The sequence below is a fragment of the Dermacentor variabilis genome, chromosome 6 (assembly GCF_050947875.1).
Source record: "Dermacentor variabilis isolate Ectoservices chromosome 6, ASM5094787v1, whole genome shotgun sequence".
NCBI lineage: Eukaryota > Metazoa > Arthropoda > Arachnida > Ixodida > Ixodidae > Dermacentor > Dermacentor variabilis.
The window spans coordinates 97,362,842-97,375,048 of record NC_134573.1 but is presented as its reverse complement, the minus strand read 5'-3'; positions in this window follow the sequence as shown (position 1 = coordinate 97,375,048).

Here is a 12,207-nt window from a genome sequence, read left to right as displayed (position 1 = left end):
CCTAGTAAACTACACTTCACGTATCCTCGCATGCATGGTTCATGAGCCAATATATTCGGTTTCGTATATGCGAAACAGAGTTGAGGATGCATGATCTTATCGGAGAGAAGCTTTCTTTGCGGACCATCCCGGAGTTTCACTGCCGTGGCTGCAGCATTCTGCTGCTGCTGCTCTAGTTTATCGCCGAACAGCTCACACTCGGCTGCGGACGGTGGCGCCATCTAGGAGTGGTGGCTCACACTTCTTCATCCACAGCAGTTGAAGGTAGAGGGACGGGGGAAGCTGACCTGGTCATGCAGGTTGTTGTCGCTGATGAAGAGGGCAAGGGGGTGGCCACTGGATGATCGCGTCTTCAATATTGTTCTGAAATGAAGACTGCTGTAGTTTAGCGGAAATCTGCCATGAGATTCTGAAAGATCGCTAATACTCATATTTTCAAATAAATATTAAAATTTCGTAATTGAAAGAAATTTATCGATGAAAGCAATGTTTTTGAAGGAGAGAATATTCATTTTTAGAAGTTATCAGCCACGCAGATGTCGTCTACCATTTCCAACGAGAAATGGGCGTCATATTTATACATTGATACACAATGTGAAAGATAGGATTTCTCTAGAAGCTTATCCCAACTGCAGCAATTCGCAGTAGAAGGAATACAGGAGGCACCTTTTCATTTGTGGTATTCAGCTGTCCTCATATATATACACTGTACATGACACGGTTATACACGAGGTTTGTAATTAAACGAAAAAGAAATTAAATACGCCTAATCATATCTCAAAAGAAACGGGCTCCATAGAAACGCCCTAAGATATGAGTAAACTCAATGATCTATTAAGAAGTATGCAGGGTTCTGTTTTATCTACGGCCTTCAAACTTTCGGCACGTATCACACCATTCCATGCCATCTCACAATCATAAATTGCTGCTCCTTTTCCTTATTTCAGGTTGGCGGAGAAACATAGTAAGATTTTCACATGGTGTCTGAACACGGGTACTCAACAAGAGTGTAACAATATTCTTAGGCCGTAATTCAAGCAGTGCCATTGATATATTATTCGATAGGTTTCCTTGGCATATCCCCATAGTATTCAGAGATAAATTTTGTAAATGACGTAGTCATTTCACAACTCCAAAAGACCGTGTATATACCATTTTGGAGCACCTCTGCAATGGTACTAACACCTTCAGTATGACAATCTCATAATCAATACATGAAATTAGTTTCCGTGCAGAACACCGAATATATGCTGTATAGTTGGGAATGCTTTTAAGGAAGGGATACTGCATTTGGATCCAAATAGATCTCTTTTTTTGTGCGGTTATGTAACTTAATGCGTCGTAACACGAATTTGGGATCTTCGCGGCGCTAAGACAAGCAAATAAAATTTGGGTACAGTTAAAATATTGATATGATTTCTAAAGTAAATTTGCAAATGCGTTTCAGTAACATATTCTTTAAACGCAATATGAAATGTCTATCAATGTCAATATGATATGTCTTCTTTCAAATACCTGACAGGTTGTCTCTGTCGCTAATAATCACGTCGGCACAAGTACCAGTTTTACCTAGTACACAAATACCTCTAATTGCATGGTAGTCTCAAACACTTTCGAGAGTGTCACTAATTTCAAGAAAATAATTAATTGATGTACCAGCAAATATATGTGAAATAAACCCTTAGTGTAGCGGAATAGCACTCCTAGCTTTATTTACACTTTGGAAAAAAATTGTGGGTTTCATATTTCCGGAAGGAGACGCACTTTTCTGCGGTTTGTATCTGATTAAGCCAATCCTGACGACTGTTGAATCGTTTAGAGATCGTAACCTTACACCTCCGTATCTTCTCTAGGATGACCCTCGATACGAATATTGGCAGTTTGTAATATTTCACGTTCCACATAGTTCACTCTCTTAGTAAAATGAAGTCAAGCGATTCGTTGTGAAATAGACGTCCAGTACATACAAAATTTTCAGGAACGCTGGGTGCGCTGAATTGCTGAGGATTGGGACAATGTCAAAAATGAAAGTTTGAAAGCTCATTAATAATTTTCTTTCATAAAGACAGAGCCAGTTGCTTCTCTAGGCATGCTCTGTATCCCTATCTTCCCGACAAAAACAGGTAAGGCACCAACGGCTGTGTTTTGTCTACCTTTGTTGGACCTGCGTAATACATGGACGAAGAACGGCTCGATAATGGTTCACTTTCTATCCTCGATGGTACCGATGGATAAGTCCGGTCACCCTTTGTACCAGCTCGTTCTCTCACAGCGAACTCACTAACATGCCGCCATATTTCTTCGAGTGCCAATGCATCCAGTGCGGGCGCGCATTTAATCAAATCAGCGATCTGATTTAGTGGAATTAGTTTTGGCACACAGCTTTCAGTAAATCCCAGACACCTTATACGACTTGCACGTATGGTCCGTTTTCGCATGTCATCAAAACCGTTTTTTTCTGCTCCAAGGTAAAGACAGTTAAACACATTTATTCAAGAGCTTAGAGTATTAAAAAACACTACACATAACTGAAAGAATAAATTTTAGACAGTGGAGTTATTAGCAAGCATGTATATTCTCGAATCTGGAGTTAAATTGCACACAATATTTAAATAGGCATATGCGCATGACTCAAAGTTTCAAGAAACCTCTGGGACGTTTGTCAGAGCGCAATTTAAAGATATGGCTTACCTTGGCTTACCTATGTAAACACTTACGCTTGCGCCGAAGGTACCAGAAAACTGCTAAGTTCCTTATAACCTATTTCTGGTTCGGCCTTGTGCTGGCGCTTCTGTTTCCTTGGTGACTACCGCACAAATATTTTAACTTCTAACGCCATTATATGCATCGTGAAGCACCAAATAAGCTCCATAATATTAGGCAGAGAATAAAAGTTACAGATGCCATTAGAATAAGAAGCTAGTGTTAGATTTTTGCGAGACGCCTGTAGCCTATGGCAGAGAACGAGAGAAAACGGGGAGAAGTATTCCAAATTCATGTGCCCTTACCCTTTTTCGCCTTGAGTTTTCGATGCCAAGTCATCCACGCAAGTTACGTCATTCAGTTGCTACTGCGAGCAACTGAATGAACTGAGCCTGCAGGAGACAACATAGACAGCAGTTCCACTGTTGCACATGGATATTTGCTCAATATAAAAAGTAACGACAGCTCACTAGGAACTCCATCTCACTGCCGCTGTGCCAGTGCTTAAGGTTTGTGCTTTACTTATCAGCGCACCTGTGATATTGACATGTATTGTTTCTTTGTAGGCATTATCAAATATTTGTCGTCACAGTAATTATTGCGGTTTATCCTCCAAACAAAGTTCGCTTAGCGTAGCTGCTGAGGACGTTAAGGCATTTGACATCCCAGAGGAGGCACCCCTTACATCGACATATATCCTGCGGATGATATCGCTCTCGTCGATTACGGCGTTCGTGACCATGTCGACGAACGCCAGCACAATGACGGCGAAGAGGGAGACGCCTCCGATCAACATGACATGCTACTTCACGTATCGGTGTGTCGCGTCCGGGCAGTTTCCCGTGTGGATGCGGAACCGACGACATGGTGGGACAGGTTCAGCATGCTGCGCCCACAGAAGATGCCTGTGAAAGTTTACTCGGTTTGGCAACAGGGTGGTAGTACCGAACAACGCTCGTGGCTCGGCTTGGTCACGTCATAACGGAAGTAGATGAAAAAACAAGTTGAATAAAGCAGATGGGCTCCGCGGCTGCCATGCCACGTTGAGGAACTGTACTAATTACTTAATGCCGTTGCAACACGTCTGACGTAGACGCTGCACTGGATATGTGTAAATTGAACTGGGAAGTCCGCTTTAGTGGCCATGAAGCAGTGTCATACAAAATGCATTAGCGACACCGGCTGGTACATGGAAAAGTAACGATACGATTAGTTCCCTAATGTACTCATCTTGCTTGTTCTGTAAAATAGCAATAAAAATATAACGCAATGATCGATATGCGACTTCCAGCAATACCACCAACTACATATGAGAATCCTTATGAAAAGTGTTAATATATGGGTAAATTATGGCGTCACCATCGACCAAACGCTTGCGTGACAATGACACAGCGTACCTGTATGCATGTATAGCTTGTAGCATCACCTCAGATGGATAAAATGGCTGCCAATGTATAAATGGCATACCTAAGATATACAAGTACGAAAGTTGTCCTAATGAAGCAGTTACGGTTGCAGTGTTCATTGTGTAATTCCGCACAGTCAGTCTAGTCCTTTACATTGACCAGAAATGTTTTAAGAAACACTAATGAGCTGTTTGACCAACGTAGGACGGGTCTTTCTTATTGTGATGAAGAAAATAGTGGAAAACAGAAGAAATGTGCAGGGTTCAGCGGCTCCTCTTGAACTCAACTGATTTCAAGAGCAGCAGTTTTTCACAGTGGACATAGATCTATAAAAGAAGGTTATTGTGATATGTTTCGACTACTGTAGCGCTGTGTATAGCGGCATTCCAAATACACTATTAGCACAACTTACCAAAGCCCGTCACCATTATCAGGCGCGAATGCTAGCCGCGGCGGTGGTCTAGTGGCTATGGCCCTGCACTGCAACGCCCGGAGAGTGCAGGATGCAATTCTGGCCACGACGGCCGCCATTCGATTGGGGCGTACTGCAAAAGCCTTCTTATACCGTGCGCTTGGTTTGTGGTACAGAAACCGTAGTGGTCAAAATTATTCCGAAGACCCTTACTACGGCGTGACTTGTAACCATATCGTGGATTCGCACGTAAGGTCTCCAAGGAAAAGATGATCTCCACCCCACGCACTGTGGGAATCAATGTAAGCGAAAATTTTCTGCACATTGCCCGAGCCCCGGCGGGGGTGAAGCAGGCCTTAAAGGGATACGGACACAAAATCTGAACATTTTACGATAATATAGAAAATGAGTCCTCAGTGAGCGAGTACACCGAAAACAAGTAGTCGCTTCGCTCATTTTTCAGCGGATGGCTTTATTTTTGGCGTTTTTGTGAGCGCGCGCAACGCCGCCCGGTCCAAGCGAGTTGGAAGGCATGACGTCACGACACCCCCGTCGGATAGCCAGCCGGCGGGCCACGGTCATTCGAGGCGCGCCGCCGCCGCAATCGCGAGCATGGATTCGGGTTCTGGTGCCTCTACCAGCGATGAGTGCACGTCTGCAGACGAGGACCGTTCCAGCTTAGCAAGAAATATAACCGCTTACGGTTACGAGCCTTCCGCGTCAAGCGGCGAAGAAGAGCAGGCGGCCTTGAAGTGCCGGTCAGGCAGTCCGGGCCAGCAAAATGGTAATTTCTTTTTCTAGTAAAATTGAAGTGCAGCAGCAGCAATTCGTAAAATTATGTTACGTAGGATGCAAAATGCCTAGTTTCGTGACCCACGTTGAGGCAGAAAGGGAGCTATTACGGCTGAATCGTAGGTAGCGTAGCTCGTCGTTTGTGCTTACCTGCGCTGTCGGCTTTCGATCGCTGCACACTTCGTTTTTACGCGACGAGGCACGGCATGTGTAGAATTTTCCAGCCGTTTCATAGCCCTGTGTTTACGGCTACTTTCACAGTCACGCCATTAGAAGCCACTTACTGATTGAACTCGTTGAGATAGGCGGCTGCACTAGGGACCCGTCGACCAGATCACTTAGCCACATCGATTCTGTGGCCATAGACCAAGGAAAGTCTTTGGCTGTGACATTTAATAGGGAAATGCTGCGCGAACAACCAAGTCATGAAACCCGACGCATGATTATGCAGAGACCTATGAAAATCCGTAATTTTTTGCTTGAGGTTGAAAAGCAAGAAACGGCAATGTAGATAAATGTGATGCGCATTTTAGATTACTACACATGTATGCTGTTGTCTGGCGTTCATTCACTGGCTGTGTTTTTTATATTTGATCAATTAAAAGAGCGCTCGTATGCTGTCGTTCAATATTAGACGCAGCTAGAGTGCACACAATATGACTATTTTGTTTTGTGATAAACACATGCATCCGCACGGTAAACAATTTCTGTCACAAGCCGAGAATATGTGTTCTTGCACAGCCAATGAAAGGGTAATTTCCCTTCTTTCAACAGGCACTCCTGCAGTCACCGCTGCGGCTACATGCCTACAGAAAGAGAGAGGGTCTGTTGCCAGAACAACAAAAGTTGGCGAACACAGCTAACAGTTACGAATGCATCACTAAGCACCCGCTCTTTCAATTGTATTGCCTCAACAGGAGCCTTTTGAGCGGCATGCCAAGGCTTTTGAGCACAGCCGGGCTGGTCGCATAAGCATCGTTGACGAAGTGGTCCGCGCAAATGAAGCCATTTTTTAGAAGTATCCATGCTGGGTGTGGTGGCTGACAGGCACGTATGCAAAGTTCACGCACCTTCTTGTCTCTTGGAAACACGCCGTGCGCGACGGCGTGTCACGACCGATAATGCTGTTATAACAGCCGTGGGCGCAGTAATGTCGGCATTTTCTTCCGCTACGAAGAATGCTTCAATACCGATCGACGACCGTGCGAATAGGCGTGTAAGATGCACCACCTGCATCACCTGGAGCGCTGACGGGGATAATGTTTCAGACAGACCACGTGCGAACATAGCCGATGGCGACAAACAAACGCTGCAAGGGACCGACACTCCGGGAAGACTGCGCCGGCTGTGGCTGACCTTGGCCGCGCGCGCGCGGGCACGCGGGGGTGTCATGACGTCAAGTTTCAGCTTCTCCCGGCGGCCGCTTGGAGGCAAGGCGCAACAGAAAATCGCAAAAGAAAGGTGTTTCTCGTTCTTTTTTTCTAAGCAGCTTGTTATATTCGTCATTTTTAACAGTTCAACTTTTGTTCTAACGCAGAAAACCACCCACCAATTTTTGTGTCCGTATCCCTTTAAGCACTCCCCATACGTGTGCCGATCCCGAAGATAGTGTAATAGCGGCCCGACCGGCGGCGGACGTGAACCAAGCATTAAGCACACCCCATACGTGTGCCGATCCCAAAAATAGTGCAATGTCGGGTCGACCCACGGCGGAGGTGAAGCATGCGTGAAGCACTCCCCATACGTGTGCCGATCCTGAAGATATTGCAATGCCGGGCTGAGCGGCGGCGGAAGTGAATCAGGCGTTAAGCACTCCCCATACGTGGGCCGATCCCGAAGATAGCGCAATGCCAGGCTTACCCATGGCGGCGGTGCAGTTCGTCATTAAGGGGCGCACATACACTTCTTCGCGGGTCATCCTTCTCCACAGAGTGGAAGGGCAATGAGTTTTCACAATTAAGCGGTTCGAAGAAGCTAAAGTTCACACTAATAATGCAGTTCTAGTACACGTGTAAAATAGTGAAGTAAGACATCAGAAAGCGCTGCTGATGTGATTTTTTCTCCAAAAAAGCGCACCCCTGTAGCGCCCCCTATGCAAACATTGCTGTTTACCGCAATTTTTTTAAATGGCATATGTGTATTGGTAGGTTCATTTTTCATTGACTTCTGAAGTTTGTAATTGCTTCGTTCTATATTATCCCATAGTAAGATCATGGACAAACATGAATTCACTGCAATAGAAATTAGTAGAAAGACAGAGTTAACGACTGCTAATAAGAAAGGTCTTTTGGACATTATCCGGGACGCGTGCTTTTGGGCTGAATTAGTAAGCAATGGGCATCTGGGCAAGAAAGACAAGACTGGACGTGCACTCACTTGCAACAGGCGCATTTATTATGCATGGACGATAGTACACTGTTTCGGATATTGGTTTGTATTGATATTGGTTTGTTGATATTGGTTTAGATAATGGATATTGGTTTGTTACAGGACAGGGGAGCAGGGAATAAGGAATGGTAGGTAAGCGGCGCGAGTTGAGAAATAGTCTGACAAGGAAATTTACGGTACATGGGGAATCATTTGGCAATAGCGCGAGCCAGTCCATTCACACTCGTCATTCTCTTACGGTGTACAATGTTATTTTCGTCGTCATCGTCCTCAACATTTGACCAACTCGTCCTGTGTGGTTCGGTGCATATCCGCTCCTTAGGGCCATCTAATTTGACAACAACACAATTAGCCATAATCTTTCACAATTCTTTTGGTCTTGGATGTTACAAAAGTCTACGAACAGTTTCAACCTTGCACGTCAGCCTTGAGCAGTCTACGGTAGCATCTCGGAATGAAAAAAAAAAGAAATCTTATGGATCTGAATATCTTCCCAGAAGGCGTACGCTAAAAAACAATAAACTATATTATTAGCATTGACCACTTCATTTCCTTCATTTGTATCGTATAATTACGTTTGCTAGAATGTGTGTGAGCACAAGCGCTCGCACATGAGAATGTGTGAGCGGCGCTTGTACTTTATGCATTTAGCGTACTTATTCCAGACAAAAATATTGTTGCAGGAAGAAAGCGGGCCCACGAGTGTAAAATAACGTATATTTACAACTGGCGTATATGGCGTTCAGGCAACTGCCTGACTTCGTCTTCGTCTAGTCCAATCCAACTTCTTCGTTCCCTTCACCGAAACATCGCCCTCCCGGTGGAGTAGCTTCGTCCCGGTGCAACTAATAGAGCCTCACTTAATGGGGGGACATAGGGCTTAAGCCTAGCGACGTGAACAACATCGCTCGTGACGTTGCGATGCACTGAAGGCTGACCGACGGGGCGATCTCGTACGTCACGTTGGACAGTTGGCGTAAGATCTGGTACGGACCAGAATACCGGGAAAGTAGTTTTTCCGACAAGCCGACGCGACGTGAAGGCGTCCAGAGAAGGAATAGTGAACCAGGTGAAATATGGTAGTCTCCGTGCCGAAGGCCGTAGCGTCGCTTTTGAGAAGCTTGCGAGACAGTGAGGCGATGACGGGCGACATCTCGGGCCTGGGCGGCTAAGTAGATAGCATCGCGAGCGTAACCAGTGATGGGTGGTTGTACTGTGGAAGGTAGGAACGTGTCAAAGTGCAAGGTGGCGTCGCGGCCATACAAAAGGTAAAATGGTAAAAATCCGGCAGTGTCGTGACGGGACGAGTTGTATCCGAAAGTAATGTGTGGTAAAGCGACGTCCCAGTCACGGTGATCGTTGGAAACGTACATGGCCAGCATTTCAGTTGGCGTGTGGTTGAGTCGCTCGGTGAGGCTGTTCGTTTGAGGGTGGTACGCGGTAGCAACCTGATGTTCTGTTGCGCAGGAGCGGAGAAGGTCATCGATGACCTTCGATAAAAAGTAGCGGCCGCGATCCGTCAGCAACTGGCGAGAGGCGCCGTGGTGCAGGATGACGTCGTATAGTAAGAAGTCTGCGACATCTGTAGCGCAGCTGGTTGGTAGCGCTCGCGCGATGGCATATCTCGTGGCATAATCGGTTGCTACAGCAATCCATTTGTTGCCTTTGATAGAAATTGGAAAGGGGCCCAGGAGTTCTAGGCCCACACGAAAGAAAGGCTCAGTGTAGATATCGATTGGTTGAACCAAACCAGCGGGAGGCGTAGCAGGCGTCTTCCGGCGCTGACACAGGTCGCCAGAAGTGACATAACGGCGCACAGAGCGATTAATGCCGGGCCAGAAGAAGCGGCGCCGCAGGCGGTCGTATGTACGAGTGATGCCCAGATGTCCAGCAGTAGGAGCCTCGTGAAGTTGCTGGAGCACGGCTAGTCGAAGGTGCTTGGGAACGACTAGGAGGAGCTCCGGGCCGTCAGGACGAACGTTACGACGGTATAAAGTTCCATCGCGCAAGGTGAACGTGCGGAGGGACGGCTCATTGGGCGAGGAGCTTAGACGTTCCATAAGTGTTCGAATAACAGGATCTTTGCGCTGCTCGTCGCCAATATGGAGGAAGTCGGAGACGGATAGAACCGTGATGTCTGAGTCTGCATTGATATCGTCTGGTTGATCCACGGGATTGCGGGAGAGGCAGTCAGCGTCTTTATGCAGGCGCCCTGACTTATACATAATAGAAAATGTATATTCCTGTAGACGCAATGGCCAATGTGCAAGTCGTCCAGTTGGGTCCTTCAAAAAGGAGAGCCAGCGGATGGCGTGATGATCGGTTACGACGCAGAGGCTCCGACCGAAAAGGTACGGCCGGAATTTCGCGACCGCCCGTACGAGCGCGAGACATTCTCTCTCGGTAATAGAGTAATTTCGCTCGGGCTTGGAAAGATGGCGGCTAGCGTAAGCGATCACACGGTCTTGGCCCTGTTGACGCTGGGCGAGGACAGCGCCGATGCCATGACCACTCGCGTCAGTTCGTACTTCAGTGGGCGCAGAAGGGTCAAAGTTTGACAGAATTGAGGAAGTTGTAAGCCGCTCAATCAGGGCAGAAAAGGCTTTCTCCTGCAGAGGTCCCCAAGAGAAAGAGACGTCCTTGTTAAGAAGGTCAGTGAGAGGGTGAGCGATGCCGGCAAAATTTCTCACAAATCGCAGGAAATAAGAGCCAAACCCAGAAAACTATGGACATCGTTTGTTGAAGAAGGCGCAGGAAAATTTTTTGTGGATCAGGTTGGACTCCGGCGGCGTTTACGAGATGGCCGAGCATGTTGATTTCACGGCGACCGAAATAGCACTTGGAGGAGTTTAGCTGAAGGCCAGCCCTGCGAAACACGGAGAGCATGGTTGTGAGGCGCCGCAGGTGGCTCTCAAAATTCGGCGAAAACACAATCACATCGTCGAGGTAATAGAGGCATGTAGACCACTTCAAACCGCGCAAGAGAGAGTCCATCATGCGCTCGAATGTAGCTGGCGCATTGCATAATCCAAATGGCATGACTTTAAATTGGTACAGACCATCCGGTGTGATGAAGGCTGTTTTCTCCCGGTCCATCTCATCGACGCTAATCTGCCAATAGCCGGAGCGGAGGTCAATTGATAAAAAGTATTGGGAATCGTGAAGGCAGTCAAGAGCATCGTCAATGCGCGGCCGGCGATAAACATCCTTCTTTGTTATCCTGTTGAGGTGACGGTAGTCAACGCAAAAGCGCCACGAGTTGTCTTTTTTATTTACTAAGACAACCGGTGATGCCCGCGGGCTACTGGAAGGTTCAATGATGTCCTTGTCCATCATCTTGTCTACTTCTTTTTGTATGATGGCCCTTTCTGTTGCGGAGACACGATATGGCCGCCTATGAATTGGGCTGGCGTCACCGGTGTTGATGCGATGCGTGACAACAGATGTCTGGCCAAGTGGACGGTCGTCCAAATCAAAGATGTCCCGAATTGATGACAGGAGCTGACGAAGAGCTGTTGTTTGTTCGGAAGGAAGGTCAGGGGCGATCATCTTAGAAACATCGTCCGCAGGCGTCGAGTACGGAGGAGTGGGTCACAAAGGTCCGTTGGTACTGACGAAGGATTCAGAGGTCAAAGAAGAAATCTCACATTCTTCCAAAGGAGTGATATGCGCTATGGCGATACCGTGTGGCAGCACATGCGACGAAAATCCAAAATCGAGGATGGTCACGCAAGCGCAGTTTTCGCGGATCAGGATTAAGGCGCTCGGTAGGGCAATATTGCGCGACAAAACCACGTCAGTAAGCGGCGACACGACGCACTCGCCATCAGGTACGGGAGGACAGGACGTCAGGAGGACATTTGTAGCCGCTTGTGGAGACAGCCTTGCGAACTCAGCAGAACATAAGTGGTATGAAACACAAGTTGTTGCGTCGGCAGGAAGCGGCAGATACAACTGTACAACACCTGCGGAGCACTCAATTTGGGCAGAGTGTTTCGAAAGGACGTCGAGGCCGAGAATTAGGTTGTGTAGACAGTGTTCAACGACGATAAATAGAACAACGACATAATGGCCCCAAATGGTCTCACGTGCTGTGCACATTCCAAGGACAGGTGAAGTACTCCCATCGGCGACTCGCACAGTGCACGGTACGGCGGGTGTCAGAACCTTTTTGAGCCTTCGGCGGAGGGCAGCGCTCATAACTGAAAGCTGCGCTCCTGTGCCAACGAGAGATCTAACAGGAACGCCATCAACTTCAATGTCCCCTAGGCTTCCACATGTAGGCAGGGTCAACAGAGGATTTGTGGAGCGGGTCGGAGTTGCAGCTTCACCTCCGGGAGCTGCACCGCCTAGTTTACCGAAGCGACCGGCTGCAGAAGGGGACGAAGAGCGGTGAAAGAGAGGCGAACGAGACCTACGACCTTGCGGAGACGGGGAGCGGCTGGATCTTGGTGGAGCACTGTCCGCGTTGATGTTCCTAGTCGGCGTATAGGGCGAGGAAGTACG